Below are 18,239 nucleotides of genomic sequence, written 5' to 3'. Positions count from 1 at the left end.
TTTAGCAAATACACACCACCACTGACTGGTGCTCAACCCGCAGGCTCTTCTCAACAGAACGGTTCTCTGGCCATGGGTCCCAGCCTGGGGTTATGCAAGGGCTCTTCCCTCCCTGGAGCAACACTCTGTGCTTGTCCTTGTGGAATTGCAGTGGGTTCCTGGTCCCTCTGGATGGCAGCCCTGCCTCCAAGGAGCTGCCTGCAAGGGGGTGCTGGTTGCCCCCAAGCTGGGTGTTACCTACACGCTTGATGAGAGTGTTCTCTAAGTCACTGATAGAGACGCTGGATAGGTCAGGTCCCAGGAGAGATGGTTGCAGTATCCCATATGTTACTGGCCTCAAGTTCACAGAATCAGAGTGAACAAAATCACGGAGTCATAGAATGGATTGAGTCGGAAGGGACCTCAAAGATCACTTCATTCCAGGGACACCTTTCACTAGACCAGGTTACTCAGAGCCCTGTCCAACCTGGCCTTGAACATTTCCAGGGATGAGGCAGCCACAGCTTCTCTGAACAACCTGCTCTGATGTCTGACCACCCTCACAGTAAAGAATTTCTTCCTCATATCTAATCTAAACTGGCTTTCTGTCAGTTTAAAGCCGTTCCCATTGTCCTGTACAAAATTCCTCTCTGGCTTTCTTGTAGGCTCCCTTTAGGTACTGGAAGGTACTTTAAGGTCTCCCTGAAGCCTTTTCTTCTTCAGGCTGAAAAACCCCAACTCTCTCAGCCTGTCTTCATAGCTGAGGTGTCCAGCCCTCTGAGCATCTTTGTGGCCTCCTCTCAGTAGCTGAAGAACCCATTAACCGCTGCCTGTGGAGCCCAAGCATCCAACCATGTTTCCACCCATCTGGTGGTGTTTCATCCAGTTGGCAACGTCCCAGGTTGGATATGTGGATATGGCATCAGGCAGTGTCAAGCCTTGCTAAGGTTGGGGTAATAGCCTCTACTGCTCTCCCTTTTTGTTTAAAGGTAGCAGAAAATCTGCCTTTCTGCAGCCATTGAGGACCCCTCAGTCTCCACGTGCTTTCTGACGTGACAGTGGCCTTGCCGTGACCTTGGCTCTCTGCACCCTTGGACACGGCCCATCTGGTCCCGTGGGTCAGGTTGTATCAAATAATCCCTGATATGAGCCTCAGCCTTATCTCCCATCTGCTGTCACTAAATCATCCACCTCCTTCAGCAACGGGCCTGCTTTTCCCCTGTTTAGCCTTTTACTATTATTTGCAGCGTTAAACGTCAGACTGTTTTCTAAGCGTTTTGACAAAATGTTGATTTGGAAAGTTATGATTTATCAGTGAAATGCAATGCAGTGTGTGTGCTACACCCCAATTATGTGTGCATTAAGTGTTCCCATAAGAAGTCTAAACTGAATTTTGCAAATTTTTATTTAATTATAGACTTACATTTCGGGATGTATTAGGCCACCCACTGCGTGTGAGGGCGTTCTAGATTGCTCCCAAAGAGCTACTGGTTGCTTCGGGAAAACTTAGTTCTTGTCATCAACCTGATGAAGTTTACAGGAAATTTTCCTACAAAAATGACAGCAACAGCTCTACTCTGACTTCTCTATCTTACCTGATAATTTAATTTTAAAAACATGAAGTCTAGTATTTGAAATAACTTCTTGTTAGTGACAATATAAATATTTTTCATTTTTATTCAATATTTAAAGCAGGTGCTGTGACTGTTTGTTTGTGTATGAATGTGTGCACTTGTACACTGCGTAGAAAAATACTCAGCATTTATGTCTGCTGCATTCATTTAGTGTTCTCAAAAAACTCATCGTATGTCTAGCCAAAACAGCATTTTACTGTAAACCTAATGCAGTGTGCTCATTTGTATGGGTTGCTGCAACTGGAATTTTTCAAATGCATAATGTGGTGGTCATGATAATGTGTTTACAGAGTGTAAAATTTGAGCTTGAATTATGATGGCTAAAATAATTGATCATCAGGATTTGTGCTTTGCGTAAGAAGAGTTCAAGAAAGCTGAATATTAAATAAACAGCATGTTGGATGAACAGCATTTGTCTTTACTCACAACTCATCAAAGAAACAAAAACTAAGAGAAGAGCATGTATTCTTATTGCCAATTACTGTCCAAGGAGGATAATGATACAATCTTTATGACCTGCTAGAACTGTATGCTTAAAATAAATTTCCCATTATATTCCTCTCAGTGTTAAAATACAGTCTTTCTACCAGCAGATAAGTTGTGCTAAAAATAAAACCAGAAAGGTCTCTCATACGTGGTTTCTGGTTATTAAATAATGTGCAGTCTCTACATTCCCTTCCCAGCAGGCTCTTCTGGTTTCTCCAAAGGCTTTGGGAGCTCCTGCAGGAACTCAAGGAGCTGGTAGATGCAGGGGGTAAATGAACAAAATTGAAGCCCTCTCCTTAGAACTTCTCACCTGTTTTGGATCATATTGCAAATGAGTAGAAATGTATAGAATTTCTGTTTGTTTTAAAGCAATATTTACACTGTATCTCTGACATCTACAGTAGAGCACTCAGACATCCAATGTGATCTTCCCTTTGTGGGAATTTTATGTTCTGTGAGTAAAATTGTTAGAGAAATGGTTAGGATTTAGAGGTACAGATTTAATTTATAGGAGTCAATAGTGCATTCAGTATGTTTGATCAACCTGTAATCTGGGAATGTAATCTTTTAGAGAAGCAGCCGAAGGGCTCTGTAGCGTGGGTGGGCCAGGGAGAAGGACGGAATAAACAGCTCTGGTCGGAGTGGAAAAGCACAGAGAGCCTCATGTCTTGTTTTGATGTGGTGCGTTTTCTGCTCCGAATAAAGAAATAATGCTGTCTCGGGGCCGGAGCCATCGACAGTGCAGTCGGTGGAAATCTTTTAGAAATGATGCATTAGTCTCACAGAGATGTTTACACCCCCGTGCCTTTGTTTTCCTGGAACACTGTGGTCTGGAAGTGTGGGAGCGATGCAGCTGCTGCAGAGCCAACAGGTTGCAGGGCTTTGGATGTGGCAGCAAAGACAGGGAATGTGTCTATCATGGCATAGGCAGGAGGAATACAGGACATACACACCCTCCACCTCCCCTCTTTTTTTTTTTTATTCCCTTTGGCAGTTCTACCATCTCTAGTACATCTCTGTTTGTATGCTAAAATGATCAAATCAGTAGTGATCACTTTCTTGGGGTTTTTATAGTTTTTCTTGTTTCTTTTCCGTAAGGAGTCCTTCAGGGCTTCTAAAGATCTCATTTCTATTCTTGTGATAGCAGGTGCCTTTGATAATCTGTTTTTCTCTAGTCTTGATTATTCTTTTTCTGTGTTGTTTGTTTCTTCCTTTTGGCAATTACATCCTCAATTTTGGATTATTTTAGATTTCTATTGCTAAAATCAAAACATAATCAAAACAGTAACCATCTTTCTGCATTTGCTGATTTATTTTTTTGGGCTGTGAGCCCCCTGCCCCTTTGGCATCCTAGTTGTCTGCATATGGTAATTTATATTGTCTCTTAGCTGCAAGATATTTTTTGTTCAGCAGATTATTCGTGTTTGTTTGCAGTCGATCATTTTTGTTTAATAGCATCTTCTATTCCATGGCACAGCAGTGTCCTAAGAGAAAAGGATTTTCTCCCAGTGCTCTAATGAGTTGTTTTCTTAGCTCTCCCAAATGGTGTCCCATTCTTAGAAACAGTCCAGTAAGTGTCCTTGTGGTGTGGATGTACATCAGGGTTTGGCAGATTCATTCTGCCTTGTTTGGAAATTTCTCAGGCACTGAACTGAATAAAACTGAATCCGACAGCAAGTTGATGGAGCCAGAGTGGCAATTAGATGCCAGTCCCGGCCTGCTGGATCCTTCTGTGCACACTCTGCTCAGGGACTCCAGTGACTGAGCTCAGATGCTTCACAGAAGGAATGACTCGGCAGAACACGAATCCCCAGTGTCTCCAGGAATGATCTGAAATGAGATTTCTGGTGCTATGATCTAAAGTTTTTTTTTTTTTTTTACAATTTCTCTAAGTGAAATCCATCCAAAACTAGCAAAAAGGGTTGTATTTGCTGACCAAAGGGTGCTCCCCTCCTCCTTTGGCGTCTCCAACCAGTGATACTCAATGTAAAGGGAATTTTCAGAAAGCTCTTTAAAAATTAATAAGATTGGGGGGTGAAAAAGTCCAGAGATAAAGCTTTAGAAATCACATTCCTTTAATAAAAGTTTTTCTTGAAATGAGAATAACCTGAATACCAGCTAGAAACCAATTTTTGTCATATATTCTTTTTACCACATTCTCTCTTTGAAGATATGGGAGGTTTAGAAATTCTTGATTTATAACCTGTTTTGCTTGTTATATGAAGATCTGTTTGATTTATGTCAGTGTTTGCTACTATACAATTTAACATATTTTTAAAAAAAATAAAATTATTGATTTCTGCACCTTAGATTCTTATTTGTTGTATTGATCTTTCAGGGCCTTTAATGCTTTTGAAGTGTGTAAGACAGTGAAATATAAATTCAGAAGGGGTTTTCTGAGGTTTCTTTTTTTATAATGTGTATATTTTATATTATTATTGATTCCTCATTTGCCACTGTACAAATGGGAACAACTTTATTATTCTCCTGACATTGCTTGTAGTTAAAATCAGCCCTCTTGTTCCAGTCACTGGTGTTTCTTACTGATGTTCCAGAAGGGATAGAGAGGAGGAACTGCAAAAAAGACTTAGTTGTCCATGAGCTGAGATTTTCTGATCTCCAAAGTGAACTTCTGGGGAACCCTTGCCTGCAGAAGAAAGAGCAAGTGTGGCACTGCTGCGTGTGAATTACAGAAGTGAAGTGCAAAAAGCTTAGTTTTGATTACATAGTGAATACAAAAATAATTGCAGGCACAGTAAGATATGTGACTTTCTGTGGCAACTGCCCTCTTATTCTCTCCCTGTTTCTCAGGGTAGTTACTTGAAGATTACTATATTCTGGATACACTTTTGTAGTTTATTTAAGTGTTTGCTGGTTTACAATTAAGTGATAAAGCTAAACTTAAAAACCCCTCACAAACAAACAAACAAAAAACCACCAAAGCAATCCAGAACAGAGTAGTTAAATTTTCTTATTTGTTTGTTTGGTGCTTGCTGTTTTACCTCTGAAGGAGCACCAGCAACCTCAGGATGTATGTCCTGCTAGGGTTTTCCTTGGATCTGTTGCCTACCTTTGCTACCCTATTCAAAATCTTTTTCTTTTGAAAGTATTGAACTGCTCTTTGAATATCAAGGCTGATTTTAGATGTTTCTTTAAGGAGGTCTTTCAAGCTTTAATTTACACCTTTGACTACTTAATACCAGAAGAAATGTCTGCAAGGCCCAGGGTGGATCAAAGTGAAGACGATTTAATCAACAGGCAGAAGCCCTTGTTTGAAGTAATTGATTGTAATTTTGTTTTGGATTTAGAGAAATCAAACTTTGTCGAGAAAATAACTGTGCTGCAATCTATTAAAATGTTTGATTTGCTACTAGGATTGAGTTGTTGTAGTAAAAATGGTATTTATTTTGCTAATTAGTCTGATTTACTGCTTTGCTCCGCTTTTGTTAAAGTGCATAACCTTCATTTATACAGATTATTTAAATTTTTATGACTTTTTATGAAGTTGCAAGTTGATGAATAGCATGTTCCTTATTTATTGTGTCAAGCTGCATTTAGATGAATGCATGTATCTATTGCACAACATCTTCACTTGCTTTTCCTCTTGCAGTGTACTGGATAAAGAGGGGCTATTTACGTAGACTGTGCATTTAAAACTAGGAAAAACTACTACTATTTTAAAAGTAGTGAAACAAACTGATTTTGTTCTTCAGCATTTTGGAATTAGTAGGGGTTTGTCATCTTACAGATGGCAGATAAATTTCTTATCCTTGAATATCCAGACTACATACAAGGCAGTGAAGTTAGTTGAATGCAAACTAGTTGAGGTATTAAAATTAATTTATATGCCACTGTGAAAGCTGACCACTTAACGGTTTTAAAACATGCTCTTTGTGAACACTGTCTGTGATTTCCAGCAGTTCCATCGGTGGTTTAGCTTTCTTCAAAATTTAATGTACTGCTTGAATATTTCATTTATCTGAAACTATTCTAGTGGTTTAAGTCAGATTTTGGTATAGTTTGCCAAGGTTTTAAATTTAATTACAAATTAAAATTTAAGCTCAGTCTCGACACAAGGTATAGCCATAGAAAACACCCTGGCCCTGAGGTGCTGTTCCTGCTGCTGGGGCTCCGCTGTGCCCAGCTTGGGGGTCAAGGCAGTGCCATCCCAGGCAGTGCAGAGCACATGGAGCAGTGTTTCCCTGAGTGCACTGGCTCTGTGTGTGGATTTGGTTGGTTTGAAACACCAGGTTCAACTTCTTACTTGTCAGAGATGCAAGAGAGATGCTTGTGAATTAGTTTTGCTGCTTGGCTCTGGCCACCCGCTACTCTGTGGAAAGTGGAAGTAGCTGGGTGTGATTTCCTGTAACTTGGTGTTGTATCCCTGAGTTTTGAAGGCTTTCCTATGCTTCAAGGATCTCCTGTGTGGCTCAGTGCAGCCTTTCCTTTACAGAAACGTGTACCAGAGCACCCACACCTTCTCCATCTGACTCAGCTGTTGTGGGGCATCAGTGAGACCCCTGGATTTCTCTTTTTCATATCTCGCTGATATCAACCAATGTCTTTTTATCTCAACCTTAAAATTATATTATCCAAGACAAACTGTGTAATTGTAAAAGCTTTGGTTTTATTGAGGAAATAATAATGCACATGCCAAAGATGTTGCAGTGGGTTCTGTTGCCAGAACACTGACAAATTTCAGTTAAAGAGTAACAAAAGACTTTTTTTTTTATTATTTTTTTTATAGAAATTTTTTGCAAAGGTTAAAAAACCCCAAAATAAACGCTTTTAAAAAGAACAAACAAATGCTTCTGTGGTATTCCCTCTTCTTTTCTGCTGCCCTCATGCCATGATTGCCTGGTGAGGCAGTGGCACTGGGCTGGAGATGCAGCCTGTGCTGGAACTGGAGATCCTGCTGCCAGTTCTCTTCAGGCACCGTCATTTAGTTTTGTTTTATTCTAGTTGGTTAAAAGAATAAGCAGTGTGGTTTCAAATTTACTATGTGGTATCTGTAGGGGTTTGTATTTCAATCTTTGATAATTCTAATCGTATTTAATATTGATATCATGGAAGTGTCTTTGTTCCTTACCAGAATTTTTAAGTTTGCCATGCCTCAGGTCTGGCTTTTTGGGTCCTTCTGGCCATGAGTAACTCAGCTACTCATCTTGGGCAGTGCCCATAGCTTTTCTTTGCAAGAGGGTGTTGGAGATGCTCCTGTACGTGTCCAGGCTGTGAGCAACCGCAAGTCCATCTGAATCCTGATAATTTCACTCAGATTATAGGGCAGTAGCAAGGCCAGCGGTCTATTGGGAGGCTGAGGAAATGTCTGTCCTTTAAACTAGATTTTATATCATCGTTAATTCATAGTTACCAGTGAGAAATGATTAATCTAAAAGAGAAAAATAACCCCCCAGGAGGGTTTGGGTGGAGTGCCTCAGATAGGACTGCTGAAATGACCTCACCAGGTCAAGTCTTCTCGTGACTAAGGATGAGCAGACTATTTGGATCCTCAGTAGTATCTTTTTGGTTTGTTAATCAAAAGAAATGCAAATGTTGGCTTTAATGTTTTTGCAAGTACACCTCTCTCTCTAAAATGTGCCACGTGAGAGGTTTTTACGTGGAGAGTTCCACGTGAAGTCACATTGCCCCCTTGGCAGTGTCCTTACGTACAAGCAAAAGTGAAAAGCTGTTTCATTGCACCACATTGCTGGAATCCAGGGCTGTTTCCTTACCTTACCCTTTATGGCTCTCCCAGCATGTGCTGGGACAGTGGAATTTCACGCAGTGATGGGAGGCTTCATAGATCCCTGTCACTCGCGTTACTAACACTTCACACTATTGTTACTTCTCTGGCATGAAACATTTGCACTTCCCCGTGGCTGAATACCTTCACCCACACTCATCTTTGCCCTGTGAGCCCATGGGTGGTCTCTGGCTGGTCCATGGAGCCAGTATCTTCAAAATTTGGTAAGAGTGCTTGGCAAGTGTCGTTTTGAGGACTGGCAATTGTCCAAGTCACTTAAGAATTTTGTAGTAAAGTCGTTACATGCTGAAGTAATAAAAATTAACTTCATGTGTAGACTAAAATAAATGAACGTAGTTTCAAATCCATTTTTACGGCTTTATAGGAGGATATTATTAGGAACAACAAGATAAAACTAGTAAAGTTTTCTGAATCATTGCATTAACAAATTATTTAGGTAAAAATGCCCCAAGGAAATTATCTTAACTTGATAAAAGAACAAATAGTGCTAATTGCTCTTAAACTTAGAGTGTTTAGTCTGCAAATGTTGCTAGCAAAACTGCATCCTTTTTGTTTTTGTGGGAGAGGGCCAGTCAGTGTGTCTGTGGTGAGCACACCCAACCTGCTACAACAGTCCAGAAGGGTCAAATGGGACTTCTCTAGAAGGATGTCTAAAGCAGTGAAGTAGCAATATTCCTAGGAAAATATGGCAAGTGGATTTATTTCGGGGTAAAGCTGGCATGAAAAAAAAAAAAGTTAAATGGGTTAGAAGTGCTGGTGTTTGAGACATTTTTGTAATTCCAAGATTTTACTTGTTCCTTAGGCAGTGATAAGAATGATAAGGCACAAGAAAAAGTCTGATAAATGATTGCAGCTGTAGAGTGTCATACAACAAAATATATATATATATATAGAACCTTGTTTTTATCTGATCTGGTACACAGTCTCTTCTGAAGCACAGCAGCTTGTAAACTTGGGTTGTTATTACTTGTGGCTGATGGAAGATGCATCATTATCGGGCTGCCAAGTTCTGTGCATTTATTACACTGTGCTGTATAGGTTCTGTGTATCTGTTAGTTCTAAATACATCATATTGTTCCATTTTAACATTTTTAAACATTCTGCCGCTGACTTGGAAAAGTGTGGTAAAAAAGCATTGTCAAAAAAACAGGGAAGAAAAGTCCTTGACTAGGCGTGACTAAGATAATACCTACAGTGTTCTGTTTGGAGATGAACCAGACCCTGATATTTGACGTCTCTGACACTGAGGGGAAATACTTTTGCCAGATGGAGTATTTTTGACAAATGTGTTTGATACTCCTCACCCCAGCATTCGCCAGTTGTTTCCTTGGTTAACCAGTGTGTGTTAGCATGACCACAAAAGAAAACAGCAAAATCTACAGGCCTTCATTTTGTTCTCCATCGGTGAAAATAACTAAATATCTGTAGGTTCAAACTGAAAACAGAGGTGTAGCCTTTTTTAATTTTATTTTTAAAATTCATAAACATTCATCACTTTTATTTGTAGAAGTGAAAGCTGGGCTAGTTTGTGGATGCTTATTGAAGCTGTATCAGAGCAGCAGAAACCACTCATGGAGCAAGTAATTTCAGTGATGGTAGCTATCTGGCATATCTTAAAATTAAGCTGTGGCTAAATTTTCTATCTTTCACAAGCTGAAAAATTAAGGAAGTTTTCCTTCTCAAAGACCAAGACCAGAGGACTTGAGTTTGTTACTTTCTCCAATCAGTCTAGTAGATCACATTGATAAATGTGAGTTGACTTAAAAAAAAAAAGAAAAGCCCCAAACCCACCGGTTTCATGAACCCTGACAGCAGTTACAAAGAATTCTGCAGGCGGCTGCAGAGGCAGAATTCTGTAAATGAAATTCCCAAATGGTGAAATCCTATCCCCAGCCTATTCTAGTTTGAACGAGATTTGCAGGATGCACAGCTCAGCCAGTTTCGCATTCCTGGTGTGAAACAATCAAGATAAGAATCAAAAAGTAAAGAAAGGGAAAAGCCCTGTTAGATCAAACGCTATACACTAATCTTTCTCCTTAGGCAGAATTACTCCTTCCAGAGTCCTTACTACTCTTGCTTAAAATAACAGAGGCCCCATGGCACAGGCTGTTTCTCATGATCAGTCTTCAGCTGCATAATTTTGTTTTGGGCAAGTTTTTCCTGCTTATTTAAAATGTGTTTCCAGCTACCCAGTCTTCACTGGATAAACCTAAATCTTTTCTTGCCCTTGACATTTGCTCCTGTGAAATCGCCAGGTCTCTTCTGCTGCTCAGGGATGTTACATACCTGTACCTGAGACTGATCCCTTAACTAACATCAGCAGTATTTTTGCCACCTTTTTAACTGTTTGCAAAGGGGTGTAATAGGTTATCTAATCACACTTCCACTTGTTTGTAGGGTAAACACCTTCTGTGTGTTGCTCTGTACGTGTAATACATTAATGCAAAGGGGGTATAAGTTGAGCTATACAGCTGCAATGACCACAGGAAATTCAATAGAAAAATATTTCCAGTGAAACAAAAACACTGACTTTACTCTTTTGGCAACAAAATTACATTTGCTTAGAGTTTTTTGCTCTCTTTTTTAATAGGGAGAAACCTCTTCCTCCGGTAGGAAGACCCAACACAACTGAAGTGTTAATTAATGTAGTGAACAGTATTTTTTAGAAAAAGCTTTTTTTTTTTTTGGTTTCAGAATGGACCAGCTGGGTCTGATTGTTAGCTCCACTCTGTACATGTAGCTAAGCCCTCTTTAATGCTTAGGACAGACTTGAATAAGGGCACTGTTAGGTTTTTACCAATTGATCATAGCCTAGTGATGATCTTTGTGAGACCTCTCTACTGTGGTTTCATTTCCTGATGCTCATCAGATCTTTTGAATATGCTGTCACTGATGAAATAAATATATGTTTTCCTTGGTTATGCTTAAGTCCTGCTGTTAACTCTCCCCCCCGACCCCCCCAAAACAAAAAAAAACCCACAAAAAACCAAAAGCAAAGAACAAGCAGGATTATTATATTCGTTTAATGCTGCTGTTGATTAATGACTTTAGTCCATTTATTTAATAAATGTTTTTCTCCTTGACCATAGTGCTAAAGTAAATATTTTGCTATGTTTCTCTGTACTGTAAGCTCCTTATTCTTTGGAACAGGTTTCAGTGTGTCCTACTCCATGTACAAGTCTAATATTGATGCAACTATTTTGCTATTCAGTCAGTGTGACAGATAAACAGCTCTAGTATGTAAATGGTTTGAAAAGACAACAGAATAATAGATACATATTTTATACAGTTAATGTCTCTGTTGTTTCTGGTGTGACTCATACCTTGTACCTCATTCCATGTTTGCTGTGAGCTTTTTGTGCTGGGATGCCCACTGCCACCCAAGGCACCAGGCATCCCTTGGAAAGAGATGTATTTTGATGATGGAGCTGTAAGGCAGTGCTGTTCCCGCATTTCTTCCCTTTCAGGACTGCGTTCCCTCTTCCTCTCTTGAGCCAGTTCTGTCCTCTTCTGACTCTGCAGTGGGATGCTTCAGGAGCTGGGTGGTAGAGAGCTACTAATTTCTTTTAGAGGAAAGGAAATGTTGAGAGCACCCAACTGGCAGAGGGTAGATGGGGGGTACCGAGGTCTCCCCTTGCAATAGCAATTAGGTCTTGTCTAGGAGTGACTTGAGCATAAAACTAAACCAAAGCCTTCAGGTGAGCCACACCTCTGAGCTGTTATGGACACTAGCCAGCTGATTTGAGAACAAGTGTGCTGTCCCTCTGCTTTCCATGTTTTCAGCCCCTGCTGCAGGGATGTCCTACCTGCTTGTGAGTCAGGAAAGCTTTTCATGGTAATGAGAGGCACAGGCTTTTTTCCTACACCCTCATCTGCAATTTGTTACAGCTCAGTAGCTGCTGTGTAAGAGTAAGTTGTCCTTTTAGCGGGGATGGCTGGATGTGCATGAACAAGGGCAGCCCTCACGGGTAGGTTTTAACTCCTTGTGAGTCAGAGCCCTCACATAAGGATGCAAATTACCCTGTTGGAGAAATGAGAAGGGCAGAGGCAAGAGGTTTGTAGGAATGATGATGTTGTCCTACTGATGGGAGGTGGTGGAGATTTGGAAAAAGGGAAAATATCTTTGTGTTGCTTGGTCTTGGACAACTTGTCTGCTGCTTAGTTATGGGGTTTACCTGTACGGAAGTAAGTTAATCTGATGGTTATTTGTGTGAAACGATCACCAAGGCACAGTATTTCTATGGAAAGGTGTTGCTACTGCATAAGTATATTATGCTTCAGATGTCATTAAGTTTTCAAAACTTTCTGGCAAAATGAGAGGGGACTGTAAGCAGAAGTGCAGCAGCTTTTGATTGCCAGTATTTTGGAAAAAAAAATTATTTCTTGATATGTTCTATGTATCATTTCAGGGCAATCAGTGTTACCTTTCTTGGCAGAGTGAGGGGCTTATGTTTTTCTCTGGCTTTGCACAAAGTAATAATAGTAATAATAATTTTAGGAAGAATCTGGAACACATTATAAACACCTTATTTTAGTGGAGCTGCATCTCAGGAACATCTGGAGTACATGAGCCCAAGCTCCACCACAGGCTTTACTTCTGACCTCTGGTATGACTAAAAGTTTTCAGAAAAATGTTTTCATACCTGTGGATTTTTAAGTGCTTTTGAGTATTAAAAGTAACTCATAATTTTGAGGGCGATTTTAAAAGAATTCTTGGATCCTAACTCTTCAGCCTGTGCTATTGCTTTCACGTGCCCAATATCACAAGTAAGGTGGATTTTTTTTTTTTTTAGAACATTTTGGAATACGTTTTGTTTTTTAAACCCGATACTTTGCTGCGAGGACAAATATCCTGCGAGGCACTCCTGCAGCGGGCAGACGGAAGGCAACCAGCCTTCCTGCCGTGTTCCCAGAGAGGGAGAGAGCCACAACTTCGACACCACTGGGTGTACTCGATGTTCAGGGTCAGTGGCCACAGCGGGACGACTTGAGCTTGTTGACGTCGAACCCGTCTGCAAACACCCGAGTCTTGCAGCAGAACCCAAGTCCTGCTGCATTGTTTCAATGTCCTCAGCAGTCCTTAGCTTGGCTTGACAAAAATGTAGATGGAGCTTTTACACTGAAAGAATTGACTTCTGGGTGCCCAAAAAAGTAAGGGTGGTAGCTCTACTGATACTGAGGGAAACAGCCAGGGCTTGAATGGTGGTTACATTAATTGGGGTTGAAAATAACATGATATGGTCACATCCTCTTCTTATTTTGGGAGATTTCTTTATTTAAACATTTTGAGCCCAGTTCCAAATGTGATGTCTCCGTAAAACATGTATCCCACCTCCCCTAATAATTTAAGCTCTTGTGCTTTTGTCCCACTGTAATGATTCCTGATGCTTGCCATAATCTACCTATGTTCCTCTGCAAGGCTACCATGAATCCCAAAGCAGAGGAATATGTTGCTCTGAAAACACAGTATCTGTTTAAAGGCACAGACGGGGCAGGCACTGTTAGAAGCAGCAGGGAAAGGGAAGAAGGTGATTTTCCCAGGGAAGTGGTTTGAGCTTTGTTCTATATCCCCGCATTGGAGACCAATCTAAAAGTCCCGGCAACCTTGGAACTATCAGTTCCCTACAAACATATTTTGATGTTGACAAAAGGAGGTGCTGCCTCTGTTCAGCTGTGAAGGCTCATCTGAGTTAACAGGCTCTACGTGGGGAAGGGAAGGGTTGTCACCCAGCAGCACGGCTGAGTTGATTTAGCAACCTGTAGCAGGCTGGATTAGCGTTGTGGGAAACATGGCTCTTCTGACCTCGAGGGAAGGGAATGGGGAAAAAAAATCTGATTTTTTTCTTTTTGTCTCTGTCAAAATATTTTTGTCTCTGTCTTGGTTCAGTTTTTAGGTGTGTATTTGAAATCTGTAATAAACATAGAGAGAGAAAGAGTGGCCCCTAAATGCTGTACATTAGATTTTTTTTTTCTTTTAAGAGAGAGAAAATTTTTTTTCTCTTTCCAATTTGAGGTGAGTCTGCTGAGAGCACTCAGGTTGACAGGCTGTTTTCTCTGATTAATCTTGCAGTGATGAATTTAAATTTAAAACTCAGTTCTAGAACAAAATCACAAAAAAATTATTTGTCAGTATGCTGCTGTTATTATCAATATGTCACTAGTCAATCATCATGTCCACTATTTTCAGAAAGAAAACCCCACAAATTGGAAACTGCCTGGAATTTTCACAGGTGGGCTGCCATCCTGCAGGTAGCAGTCTGTGAAGGTGGGGTTTTGTAACTGCTCCAGAGGCCAGAATCCCTTCATGTAACACTCAGTGCTTTGAGTAATAACTGTTTATACCCTTTCCCGGTCTAGACTGGGTTTAACTTCATTCTCTAGGATCCTTTAACTTACAGTTTATGTGAATTGGATTACTTACTAATGAATTTCATTTAAATGCCTTGCAAGTGAAATGGTGCTGCAGCACAGCTCGCCCTCCTCCATCCCGGTGGTACCAGCTGATTGGTATTGACAAGATTACTGGGCTGCGTTATGGGTTTTTAATGGAGCTGGCTAAGTTGGTTTCCTCTCCAGCAGTTCAGCTTCTTTCCCTTTCAGTGGGCTGTGAGCTGTTTTCTGTGATTGCCTCAATTTTTTGACTGTTACAGAAACTGGTGTTTGAACTTGTGTATAGCTGCTACAGTATTCCTTTGCTCTGCTCTGATTTGTCCTGTGTTTCTCACTGCACAGTGAATCCTGTTTCTATGCACTTCTGAAGAGTGATTCCTATACATGGATGATCTTTTCTCCAGAACAGTGCTGTCTGCTTACCCAGTTCTTATTCTTTATCCCCTCAGATACCTTGCTTTGTTTTGATTGTTGGCTGACGTACGTCCTCAGACAGACAGGTGGTTGTTCTTTGAAAGAATACTTCTGACGTGTGGAAAGCTGGGCAACTTTAATGTGATATGAATGTACAAGTTAAACATTTCACCTTTGAAGCATCCAGAAAGTCAGCTTACGTCGGGTTTTTCTATATTTCTGATGTAATACAGGTAAAAGACGGAAAAAAGATCTGGAAATAAAAGTTTCTCAATTGACAGAGAAAAGCTGTTTCAGACAGAGTTTAGGAATATGGGTGGATATGTCTCTGGGCAGGTCTTGGATACTTTCAGTGCTCACTGATGACGCTTCTTGTAAAATACCCTCTGTGATGCCCCTCTCCATCGGAGCACACTCCCGGTGCTGTGCCACTCCCTGCTCCCAGAATGAACTATTGGAGCAGTCTGTGGGTGTTATTTTGTCATTAGGATCCCTATTGCTACCTCCTACTTGCAAGTAATGACAGTTTTTCACAATGTCTCGTGTGTGGTGCTGATTCCTCCCCCCACAATTATATGTATTTGTTTCTCTTGAATTTTCCAACTTGGTATTTGTCTCGGTTCAGCTTCACTGTTAGATCTGAAAAGCAGATGTTATTGTAGACATGCTAAATTGCTTAAAAAAATTGCCATACCTTGCTGTGGAACTGTGATTAAAAGAAGTAGCTTTGTTTTTCTCTTGTTTATGTTCCAAGCATGGCAGTGGTATAATCACTGCTAGTTTTGTGTGTGCCTGTTAACCAAATGAAAGGAAGGATTCAATGGAGTGATTAGTTTTCAATTTAGGCTTTTAAAATTATTGTCTGATGCTTTTTACAGCCTAGTTACTGAGGGGAATATCCAGGATTTAGTTATTTTTAATTCTGTTTTGATTGGGATGCTTTTTCCAGATACTGAATCCAGATAAAAGCTGGATACTTGAGGATAATTTAGAAGAAAAGATACCGTGTCCTTAGAAGGCTTTTGTAATTCACAAAGCACAACATCTAGTGACTAAATTTGTTGTTAGGGCTCAAATAGCACCAAAATCTCAGAAAGTAGTATAAACAGTGTGATCCTAAGAGGATTAGAAGAGAAACACAAGTGCACAAGTTCACAGGGGGAACAGGAACAATTCAAAGCTCGCGCAAAAATCGCGGGTTTAGCCGTGGCACAAACCCCATGTAATGGCTGGAGAGGAGAAAGTAGCTTGAATGGTGGCCTTTCTGGAAGAAAATGGATAAACATTTTTGCAATAGCTTGTAGAGAAATCCTTGCTTTGAACTGATTATGTTTGGAAGCAGGTAAGGAATAACATCAGTGTACATCTGAGCTACGTGTTTATAACCGTATTTGTCACTGTGTGGTTCCAGGGTTGTTTTTATCTGTGGTTTCCTTTGTACCACACGATTATTACTTGGTTGATAGCAGCAGACCAGCCTGTGCTATCAGCATGGATTGTTATTTGCCTCTTTGGTGTGTTAGTTTTTGGCCCTGCAGGTGGGAACTGCCTGTCTCATGCAACCTGTTTGCCTCAACCTCTGTGTGCAAGCTCTGGCCTCGAGTTTATGGCCTCAGGATGCTCTTTAGGAGGAGATGATGTGTGGTGGTGTACTGAGTGTTTGGGCACAGTGTCACAGAGGGACATGGGCATTAAGTGTGCCATTCTGTGCAGAAAGAGCTGGTGTGGGCAAGGCTGGTGAGTGCTGGCTGTGAACAGGTCACTGCACACATGGCAAAATCTTCTTTCTTGTTGAGGGGAGCAGTCTTCAGGCCACGTGTAGTGTGTTAGTCATCAGGCAGCGGTGAACTGTTCCCAGCCTCTCCAAGATGAAGGATCCGAACTCACAAGCTACTGTGCATTCCCCAGGTGTGCTTTTTCAACTTCAAGGGCATCTGGTGGATTATTTTTAAGTGTCACATAGTGTAGCAGTTACTGCGCCTGGGCACCCGTTTAAATCACCATAACAGGTCAGAATATAAAGGCAAGAGATAGTCTAAAATCAATAAATTATAACTGTCACCTGCACTGTTTCAAGGTGCATGCCAAAATCCAATAGGATAAATTTGGAAAGAAAAAAAGCTGCTGCTGAGGCATTTGTACTCAGCACTCAATTCTGAAGAAGGACATCGCAGAGTTTTCTAAATGTTTACGTGTCATTTCAAGCGCCCTTATTTAAAACTGGAGCTTACAACCAATTAACATTGAGTGAGGAATGAAGTCAGTGAGCCCTTTCTTTTCTCATTCTCTGCTCTCTTGAGTCTTTGCTTCCAGCTTCTTTCCGTGTCACTGCCCTGTTAGATATAAAGCGAAGGACAAGAAGCCTCTTCCACAGATCAGGCGGAAAGGTTTCCCTCTCTGGCTCTGATGATAAGTACTGCACTCAAGATTGCACAAGGGCAAAGAGGTGTTGGAAGGAGACAGTTTGGGCAGCATGTACCAAAGAAGGGCTTTTTTCATTGACGAAAATGGTTTATGTTTGTGCAATCATCCTTTTATTTACGTTTGCCGTGTCCCTTCCCAAATGAAATAACCCAAACCAAGCGTCTCACTCGGAACAGGGCAGCAGGGCCCTCCTCTGCCTTTCTCTGCACACAGCTTTTATAATGATTGAGACTGTTTTTCAAAATAATATTGGTTGATTAGTTGGCATTTTGTTCAGTTTTTAAGGAAAATTCTTTTTATAAGCAAGTAATGTTTTAATGGGGTCTGCGGAGCGAGGTGTTAAAGCTTTCTCTTCTCTGCTGGTCTGCAGCTCTGGCTGTGGAAAAAGCAGACTTTCTGAGTGGCCTTGCATAGGATACTGTGCCACTCGAGGAACAGAGTTTTCCTCAGCCTATTTACATAATTTCTGTTGCCCCAGTACAACTAAGCAAGGAAATAAGAGCATGTTTGCAAATTCTTTCAGTTCCCAGCATTCCTCAGCATCCTCTGCAGTGCCTCTTGCTTGCACTGTTAAGGTGACGTTTCTGCCTGCTGTGTGGGATCTTCTAAGAATAAAGTAAGCCCAAATGCTGCAGGTTGGTTTTTTTTTTTGGCTGGGTCCAAGAACGGCTTTATAATAATTTATTTCCTACTTGTTGAGCTTGAAAATTGTACCTGAGAACCTTGTGTTGATCATGAGCCCCAAATCCCATAGTTATTCTTTAGTCACAGTAAAAGTTTTTTAGCACAGGTTACAGATGCTTTGTAAAGAGTTTAATCTAAAAATAGTCTGATAATACTTTATTAGTCACCCATGTCCATCTGTCACCCTTCCTGCTCTTTGAGTGGGCGATTAGATTATGTCCTAAAGAAAAGTTGTCTGGCAAGTATTTGTGTGAAGGGCAGTCGCTCAGGAATATTAGTGTGAATAGAAATCATTTGTCATTGCTGAATATAAAAATGGATGTTGCAGTGGATGGACATCAGAATCTGTTTGCTTATACTGAACTATTTCATTCTTAGGTGCATAAAATTATTATTGACATGCAGTAAGAATTACTGAAATGTAGGAAAACTTGGATTTGTTTGGATTATATTTTTGTCGGGGT

General features: G+C 40.6%; 1 protein-coding gene across 3 annotated transcripts in view; it reads left to right on the top strand.

The window, feature by feature from the left end:
• Positions 1-18,239, top strand: part of TBL1XR1 (TBL1X receptor 1) — a 110,364-nt gene that overhangs the window by 29,165 nt on the left and 62,960 nt on the right. The gene's annotated exons all lie outside the window — the stretch shown is intronic.

The sequence above is a fragment of the Pipra filicauda genome, unplaced genomic scaffold, assembly GCF_003945595.2.
Source record: "Pipra filicauda isolate LSUMZ 115617 unplaced genomic scaffold, ASM394559v2 scaffold242_size1167801_pilon, whole genome shotgun sequence".
NCBI lineage: Eukaryota > Metazoa > Chordata > Aves > Passeriformes > Pipridae > Pipra > Pipra filicauda.
The sequence above is the reverse complement of the archived record's forward strand: the minus strand, read 5'-3'. Positions and strand labels throughout refer to the sequence as shown.